A 7,669-nucleotide genomic window follows, 5' to 3' on the forward strand; every position below is an offset into this window, starting at 1 on the left:
AATATCATTAATAATAATAATATCAATCATAAATCAATAATAATCATAAATAAAATAATCATTATCAAAATAATAATAATAATAATAATAATAATAATAATAATAATAATAATAATAATAATAATAATAATAATATTCACAATCATCATAAATTATAACAATTATAATCATTATCATGTTCATGTTGATATTAAAGCATAATAATAATAGCAAGATCCTAGGCATGATACTAACAAGATTAATAACAAACCCTAGCATGTCACTAAGCAATAAAAATCAAAGTTTTAGCCCTAACATGATACTAACAATCATAAATATCAGGAAGAGAATAAAAGGCATCATAGCAACCATATTTAATATTAAAGTTACCTTAGACATGATACTAGGAATATCATAATAACAATATAAACATGATGTCTACATCATAAATCAATTAATCAATTAAAGTACTTACTTGGATGCCTCGTACCTCTTTCTAATAACAAAATACACGCATTAGTAACTTCAAGGAAAAATAATAATCAAAACAATTAAATTAAATAATTGAAATAGAGATTTGGGACCAAACCCTCAGAAATTAAAACCTTTCACGTCTAGGGCGAAGACAACTTCGAATATGGCTAGGTGTTTCTAGATCTTGTGAATGCGGAATTTTGTATTTGAGAAAAGGCTAGTTTAGAAAAAGAGAGAGAGAGAATAATCAAGAAAATCTTGATGAGAGTTGGTGAATGATTAAGAGAGAGTTAGAGAATTAATGATTGCGAAAGAAAACTGTATGTTGATGAGAACTCGTGAATGAAGAAAGTTGATTAAAACGGAATTTATTAAAACTTAAGAATAAAGAGAATTTGTGAATGAAAACGGAGTTTTTGATACGATATTTATAGAGAAAATCATCCAAAAAAGATAATTTATCAAAAGAGAGTCTGAAGACCACAAAAACACCTTGGCGCCAGAACCAGTGGCTAGCGCCAGGCGCCAATGCTGGCGTCTGGCGCCAATGCTGACGTCTGGCGCCAATCCCGATTCCAGGCGCCAAGGCCTGGGTTTGGACGCCAAACTGACTTTTAACACGTTTTCCAAAATCTGATAAATTTCCGTGCTGGAAGATAAAGTAATATAATTCCCATCGAAAATACTATTTGATCTAATTAAAACTCTGAAGAGTCCTAATTGAATTAGGAATGAAAAGAACCTTCTAGAATGTTCTAGAAGACTAAAACCATTCCTAATTGCATTAGGAATGATAAATCATATTAGGCCCTCCCCTAGATCATTGGGCCGTACATAAAGTTCAAACCGGGCCCAGTTTAGTAAATTGGCCATAAATTCCTCAATATTCATCGGAATTGGGTTTATAATATATCGTTGGAAAGGTCTTTGCAAGCCCCATCCAACTATACCATTATTGGACCCATATCATGGACCAACCAAACTGGATTGGCTGTTTAAAATAAAGTTTTCAAAAACAGAGAGAAGAGAAAAGAAATAAAACTTTCCGCAACACTAGACCTTTCCACACTTTCGTTTCATTCGATTATGATTCGACGTGAAAGGCACTCATCACCGGGTTTGGTTTTGGGGAGACAAAAATGGGTGTCTACAGAAGCCCCCACTTTGACTGAGTTTGGAGAAACGCAAGTTTCAAAAACGAAAGTCAAAGTAACGATAGGGACGGAGAATGATTCAGAACGTTTTGCAGTCCTAAATCACTCTTATAACGCCGATACCTGCAAAACTAGCGTTAGTTAAACAGATAAAAGAGTTAAGAAACGCGTATCTTGCACCGTTGAGCACACGTCTCTGAAAGTAACCGATTTGTTGCCATACTGCCGCTGTTTTGATGACCCCCTGCAAGCTAGAGAATGTCATCCCGCTTGAAAACCGCTACGCCTTGTAACTGCTTCCAAATTAGAAGATTGTTTCGCCTGAAACTATCCTCCCCGCTATGATAATATTCCACGTCCAAGGGAATATCATCGAAAATTATTTCTATTGAAATAATTCTCATCCGCATTATGATCATCTTCCATGCCTCAGAAATTATGATCGAAGACAACTTCGCCCGAAATTACCTTCAGCTGTTCATGACAACTTTCCGCAAGCCAGGGAATGATGCCGAAGACATCTTCTCTTGAAATCATCCTCATTTGATGCGATAATTTCCCAAAGGAAAATACCGAAGATCCACACATGTCGATCCTTAAAAGTTCGCCTGAACTTTGCTCGTGTTATGCCTGTACGTCGGCGCTCTTTTGCTTTGAACCTATACGTCGGTGCTTTTGCTGTGATGACAATCCTCTTTTCTTTGGGAATAGTTTCCAACACAACTCTTGTATGATGTATGACAATCCGATTTAGGGAAAGTTGTCAATGTCACGTAACAATCCATCCTTGGAAATGTTTGTCACGATGAAGCGACAATCTGTACCTCGGAAAATTTGCCAAAATCCAATTTTTGGAAAAGTTGCCAATGCTTCGTAACAATATTTCATAAGAACTTTGCTACGATCGACAATCCACATCTTGGAATATAACTCTTGAAAGCAATCCACCTTGGAAATTTGCCAACGGTATGCGACAATCCTTTTGGGAAAATATTGCCACTATTGACAATCCGCGTCTTAGAACATTTGCAAAAAAGAGTCGACCGACAATCCACTTCGGGAAAATTTGCCACTTTCTGAAATGAATGACAATCCACGTTGAGGAACTTTTGCCGAAATTTATGATGAGTAGAGACCTACGACAATCCTTTGGGAAATTTTGCCATAGGAAACTGGGTGTATGACAATCCAATCTCGGAAAACTTGCCAGCGATGTATGAATGTATGACAATCCGAACTTGGAAAAACTTGCCAATAAAGAAGGAGCACGACAATCCACGCTTGGAAACTTTGCTAGAGATGACAATCCAATCTTGGAAAAATTGTCGTTGAAGAAGATGCACGACAATCCATTTTTGGAAATATTGTCAGTTGGGGATGACAATCCAATTTTTGGAAAACTTTGTCGTTTAATAGGAATGCGCGACAATCCATATTTGGAAATATTGTCGTTTAAGTGCTTGCTTTTGAACCGATTGTAATGAGCCAGTGTTTTAGGCGCTTAAGCTAAGTGAGACGATTTTTTTGTCAGGTCAATCACTTACTACGGTTGTAATCGAGCCGACTACTAATCATGTCAAATTGCTTATAGGGCTAACTGGCGTACCAAGGAACCCGAAATTGATGTATGAGGTCGAAATCACCTTTCTGAGAGGCTTCGAGCTCTGTCGTTGCTGAGATATCTCTGGCGCCAAGAATTGGAGTAGGGTCTTCCCTATTCTGCTGCACCTGTATTTATTTTTGACTATAGAACTTTGCCAATTTCTTTAATTATCTTAGGGTTGACCTAAGGTTTAATGTTGCTTGACTCATCGACTTGACACGACTCAAGGTATAAACTGGACTCGATATGTTTGACTGACTCGAGGTTGACTCGACTCGAAGTGAAATGACATGTGTGACTCAAATCAAAGTGATATGACACGACATGACTCAATGTGTACATGACTCGTGTGTGCATTGTAATGTGATTGTGCGACTCGAAAAAATGCAAAAAAGCAAAAAATTTTCCGTCAATTTTGTGGAGGGTACCGACTTTCTCCCGAAAAGGAAAGACGTGAAAAAGAAAATCAAGGGTTTGAAGATGCATGTTGAATGAGCTTAGTCAAATTTTGTTTGATACTATCTCTCAAGGTGCAAGGATTAATCCATCCTAGGCTATCTCAACTGTGGACTCAATGATGAAAGCATTTGGGTAACTTAGGCACGGAGGCTAAGCACTTCATACTTCGTGATGCAATGACAATTATGAGTGATGAGTGATTTTGATATGACAAGGTATGCTTCAATGTTAAGATTTCATGACAAAGGGTTCCTAAGAGAAATATATTTGGTCATGTATGCGTGTAGTGTGTGATAGTGACACTAAAGCTAGGCTGCAAGAGCTAAGTGTGTGGAAAAATATATTATTGAAAAGAGTCAAATGGTGGTTCTTAGGCTAGGTAAGCTAATAATGTAGGGATCAAGCCCCCAAGTCTAGCTCTAAGTGAATAGGGATGAGCATTGGAGATCCCTTGATATGATCATGGTGTAAGTGTGTGAATGTGAATATGAATGCATTTTTATTACGGCCGCACCTCGATGTGAGGTTGTCTACGTATCCGTTAGGAATCAGGCCAAACGTAGCTCTAGCCGAACCTCGCACAAGTGTGTATACCTCAAAAAAGGTCTTTTTAAGGGTTGTAACGTGGTTAGGATAAAGGTTTAAAGAAGAAGGGGATAAAGGCTCAAGACCCTAGATAAGCCCCCAAGGTGTGCAACCTTGATTTTGAATCTTTGTATTTTTATACTTGAGTTTCTACTCTTTTTTTAGCTCTCTTTTATCTTTTGCTTTAGCATTTATTTTATTCTTATTAGTGTGGACAATCCCGATTATGCGGTCTATCACTCACTTGGCATTCATGTTTCTCAGGCACGGTACCGAGCACTCGATAAGAGACGCAATCTGAGACGTGTTCTTATCGAAGATATTTGCATATCAAAGACATTGGAACACTTGCCCTTTTGTACACTTTTATTTATTTATTTTTCTTTTTTACTTATTTTTGCTATTTTGATTTTTTGAAATCACTCAAGCTTTGTTCTTTGAAAATTGCATAAGTTGTACACCATCCCATCCCAAGGTTAGATAGATGTAGGTTGAAAAAAGAAAGGTCTATCGTTAGACGAGGCTCAAAGTGGTTTATGAAGAAAGGATTTGTAAATTAGAAAGGCGAAAGGAGATATGATATGGCTACAAGGAGTGCCTCAAATCATTGGTATACCTTGGCTTAATTTGACATGGATTTTTTTTTTTTTTTTGGCAATGCAATGTGATGATCATATGCAAGGAAATAAATGCTCATTTTATTAAAAAGGGAAAAGAAAAGAAAAATTACAAACATAATCTAAAGGAAAAGAAAAGGTGCCTATGCTAGACTTATTGGGGAAAGGAAAAAATGAAAAAGAAATAGAGAAAGAGGTCATGAAATTTTTTCGTTGAAACTCGCCTCTTGTCTTGTGTTGTTTCATCATCACCCAGTCTTCTCGCTAGCTAGAGGCAATAGGACCTTGTTTGCTTCTATGAGGTCTTGAATGAGATTTTGAAACCTGTAGCATTCATCAGTGGTATGACCGTTTCCTCGATGGTACTTGCAATAGGAATTTGGATTCCATCTCGAAGATCGATTTTCTGGTGTTGGATCCTCGGTAGGGCCAATAGGTTTGATTAATCCTCGTTCATAAAGAAGATCGAAAGCAGCATCGTAGGTCATTCCAATGGGTGTGAACTCTCGCCTGGGTTTCCTTTTAGATCCTTGATTGTCCATGGCTAAGACATCATTATGGTCAAAGGTACTAACATTATTACTAGAGTGGGCGTTTTCGGAAGAAGAAGGATTGTCGCTCTTCTTTCCTTTCCAGCCACCGTGGTTGCTATTATTAGTAGCTTTTTGCTCTGCAAGGTCATCTTCGATTTCAATTCCGATGTCATAAACGGCCTTGAAAGTATTCAAGTTGTGTTGATATTTTAAGTGCTTTGAATACTTTTCTTTGAGATTCTTGATAAACATCCTCACGGATTCTTTTTCAGTGGGGACCTCGATCATCTTGGCGGAAGTTTCCCTCCATTTATTAAAGAAAAAAGTAAAGCCTTCATTCTCTTTTTGTCTTAGCATCTCAAGTTATCTATGGTCGGTTTCAACTTGGATATTGCACTTGTACCTATCAACGAAAGCGTTCACTATCAATTCTTAGGTAGAGGTTTTCTCCTTGTCAAGGGAGAAGAACCATTGTTGGCAAACGGTCTCAAGAGATAGTGGGAACAGAGAGGGGAAAACCTTCTTATCGATACCCTTAATGCTCATTATAGTTTCAAAAGCTCTTAGATGGAAGTAAGGGTTATTTTGTTGCCTTGAATTTAGGGATGTCAGCGATGTTGAACTTATGCGGAAGAAGTTCCTTGTCCAGCGAGACCCCTTGCGAACTCATGCCCTGAAATTTATAGTCACTAGATAGCTTGCTTAGACTCTCTTGCATGAGATCCATCCGTTGTTGCTTTACGGGATCATCGATCTTGAGTGCGAGTAGCTTCAGTGTTTCAGTCATGGTAACCAATTGGTTCCTAAGCTCATTGACTTCTTCTTGGGTTGCCATTACCTTTTTAGCCTTCCTCTTTTGACGAATCGGTTTATCAAAAAGTAAGACTTGAACAAAGGTGTTGTCCTTGATTAATCGCCCTTCTCTCCTCGACCAAGTACTGTGGAAAAGGAAATTGGGGATATTTATTGTTAATTATTTGACTCAAACTTTATTCAACATGCAATGGATGGAGGAGGTGAAGAAAGATGGAAGAATGTGAAGAAAGATTTAGATGGAGGGATATGAAGAATTAGGAATAGAATGTACCCCCCAACTCAAATGACGGAAAGACCGACTCATGCATGGACCTACGAAATGGTCATGGTGATGTGTACTCAAAGTGTGTGCTAAGACTAGTGAGTGTAGATGGTGCATTAAGACTCGTGTCATGACCATGTGGCTAGACTGTGTGACTAAGACTCGATTAATAACTCGACAAGGTGTTATTGACAGCGGAAATTAACCGAATTAATTAGTAAACTGGTTAATTAGACCCTAGGTGATGACTCAACAAATAATCCGAACTGTCGGCCAAGCGACAGAACTGGCGTCACAATATGGTGATTGGCGCCAGACTTTTTAGTAAATGTCTGGCGCTACACACCATACAGTGGCGCTACAGTTCAGATTTTGGCACCAATATTGGAGCCTCGGTCTGGGACTGTTTTCGGTATTATTAGTCAACTGGGGTATGCCTAAAGTCGTACTAGGTCGATTCCGATTAAAAGAAGAAAAACTTTATTGACTCAAATTAATTAATTAATTAATTAAATAGGCAAAGTTCTTTTAAGTCATTAATTTTAGTCTCAACACAAATCAACAAACGGTTAAGAGGAGCATAGAATATATATGCACAACAAATAATGCACAATTAGTCAAGTAGGCACAATATGATGCAATGAGTTCGCAACCTAACCATGGCTCTAGTTCTCTAAAGTTCGGGATATGGTTTAGTCAAATAGGGTCCATGGTTAATTGGGTCCATGTTTAATTGTCCAGATGCACCGCGTAGAAGCCTAACCGTGAAGGGTTAACGCGTGTGGATAGGACACCGCGAGTTTTTTTTAGAAAAAACTTACTTCCATGGTTTGGTGAATTCAACCTCTCAAATGTACCCTTTGTTGCCAGGAGCGTTCAATCAGGTAGATAGAGCATGAATTCCCAGAGGGTTATGTCCATATGTAGAACACATATAGGTTTCAGAAAAGTGAGAAAAAATTCAATCAGGAAGTAGGATCGAGCAAACAATACGAAAAACCGGTCGAAATTAGAACGCATATTTCTGGCTCGGTATTGGGGGAAATTGGCGCCAGCAAACAGAGACTGGCGCCAACTTTTAACTGTAGCGCCTGGCGCTAATACTGGCGTCTGGCGCTACGGCTAAAAGTTTGGCGCCAAGCTCTAGCGCCTGACGCTACTTCCCACATGCCTCAGCAGCTTTCTGT

The sequence above is a fragment of the Chenopodium quinoa genome, unplaced genomic scaffold (assembly GCF_001683475.1).
Source record: "Chenopodium quinoa cultivar QQ74 unplaced genomic scaffold, ASM168347v1, whole genome shotgun sequence".
Lineage (NCBI taxonomy): Eukaryota > Viridiplantae > Streptophyta > Magnoliopsida > Caryophyllales > Amaranthaceae > Chenopodium > Chenopodium quinoa.